This window comes from Arvicola amphibius, chromosome X (genome assembly GCF_903992535.2).
Source record: "Arvicola amphibius chromosome X, mArvAmp1.2, whole genome shotgun sequence".
Lineage (NCBI taxonomy): Eukaryota > Metazoa > Chordata > Mammalia > Rodentia > Cricetidae > Arvicola > Arvicola amphibius.
The window spans coordinates 55,657,545-55,660,043 of record NC_052065.1 but is presented as its reverse complement, the minus strand read 5'-3'; positions in this window follow the sequence as shown (position 1 = coordinate 55,660,043).

Genomic DNA, 2,499 nt, shown 5'->3' with positions numbered 1-2,499 from the left:
TTGTGTCCAGTTTCTGCAACAGTCCAGGCAAGAGCAGTTTCTTGCCCAAATGGCTATCAAACTCCATAAGGAGCCTCTTCGATGCCCATCATCTTCTTGAAGTAGATGGTGCTGCCAGGAGCAGACGAGTCTCATTGTCATGAGAAGCCCTAAGTTATTAAAACATTTAAATGTCATATTCTGTAGTCTTTGAAAGATATTAGGAATGCCTATCAAACTGAAATATATCTCTATATATCTAGAAAATCTAACTAACATGACTACAAGCTTGACTATTATCGATGATTATTCATTAACAACCTATATTTCCTAATTATACATTACATTTTTAAATGAACTACACAATCACAATAGCTTAATCAATATCAGAAATACATATAATAAAATTGACCTTAAAATCCATACCAATACAAATTATTAATCTCTATATCATACCCCCCTTTAAATGTAAAAGAACATTTATAAACAATATTTGGGAATATGGGCACAGTTTTTTCTCTCCAAACTGCTTCAAGCTGAATGGGGACGCTGTTAATGAGATCTTTCATGGTGTAACCTGTGTGCCAGGTTCATCTCAGTCATCAGTTGAGCAAAGTAATTTTTTGAGGGTGTTCACAGCAACCTTTCAGGAGGGCGTGGTCTATCATACCATATTGGGATAGAAGCAATCGAACGGGTCTCATTTTCTGTAAAAATAAAAGAAGAATCTCTTTTCCAAAGTATCATATCCTTAGATCCAAATTCTGAAGTCAAGGTATTTTCAAGATATCTTTCTTGGATTAGTTCAGCAGCATTTATAAACAAATATCTTTTAGCAGCTGTTGCTTATTCCTCAGCATTCAAACAATTCAAAGAGAGCATAATAGTATACAGTATCAAGATTCTCTGTGTGTTTTCCATCTTATATGACTTTATTTTAACCTCTATATCATTTACTTTTACTTTTAACTTTTTGCTTTTTGAGACAGGTTCTCTGTATAGCTTTGACCTAGAATAACTCTGTAGACCAGGCTGTCCTTGAACTCACAGAGATCCGCCTGCCTCTGCCTCCCCAGTGCAGGGATTAAAGGCATGTGCTACCACACCTTGAAGTCACAGAGGTCAATCTACCTCTGCCTCCCAAGTGTTGGGATTAAAGGTGTGTACCACCACAACAAACTACTTCCTTTTTTTCATTTTCTTTTTTACTTTTAAGAACTTTAACCTCTAGCCTGCATATATTTTTAACACACTGTAAACCATTTAGACATTTTCTTCGACTTTGAATCTTTCTTTTACTGTATATCTCTTTTTCTTTCTACACGAGTCTTTAATTTACCAAACAATATCGGGAGGACTAAAGCCATGGCTTTGACAGCTAGATCCAACCCATTCCTTCGCTTTCTGCGACTCCAGCCTTGTGGTTGAGATACTGGCCAGAGCCATGTTCATTGCCACAGCTCTACAGTGTTTCAAGGTCCCTCCCAGCAAGCAAGCTGCAACATTGTTAAACAACAATCAAAAGCTCCATAGTCAGGACTGCCAACTTGAAAGAGTCAGAGTTTGCCCTTGCAGGATGGCCCAGAAAGCCGGCATTTTAAAATGGAATAGTTTTTTTTCCTGCTACGGCTGAAAACTGAAAAGCATGCAGTCAGTTTTTCATCAACACCACTTAAGTTTTTGGTGGCAGGACCTCTTAAAGAGCTGCAGAGTTTTGCAGCTAAAGCTGAGTCAGGAAGCCTCTCTTAGATGAGAGTGCTTGCTTGTCTCTAGCAAGCAGAGCAGACCTGAGAATTTGCTGCCACCAAGAAGCCATGCTTTACTCTATTCTTTCCCAGGCTTTCTCAAGCTTTCTGTGGATTCAGTTATCCACATGGGTGCCATTCTGTAGTGATGAGCTGCAGGCCGTGTTCCTGCCGCCCCGCTCCTGGCCGCCTGCTAGCTTATGCCCCGAAATAACAACACACAAATTGTATTCTTTTAAACACTGCATGGCCCATTAGTTTCAACCTCTTACTGACATCTTGATTAACCCATATCTAATAATCTGTGTAGCACCACAAAGTGGTGCCTTACAAGGAAGATTCTAGCATGTGTCCGTCTTGGGATGGAGCTTCATCATGTCTGTCTCCCTGAGGAGAGGCATGGCGGTCTGACTGAGCCATCTACCTCTCTTCCTTCTTCCTGTTCTGTCTACTCCACCCACCTAAGGGCTGGCCAAGGCAGTTTCTTTCATTAACGAATGAAATCAACACAAACAGAAAACTCTCCCACATCACATTTTCTCATGTCTCATATATTCTTTTCCCCAGAATGTTCTCTGTAGAACATTCACTGAGCTTATGAAAGGATTCTTCTTTTAATTATTTTTAATTTTTATTTTAATTTTCATTCATTTTACAACTCAACTACTGTTCCCCCTTCCTCCTCTTCCTTTACCCCCCCACCTTCTTGAAACCCCCCATTGTACTCAGAGAAGGTATGGTCTGCCATAGGTAGTCAAAAAAGCCTGATGTATCA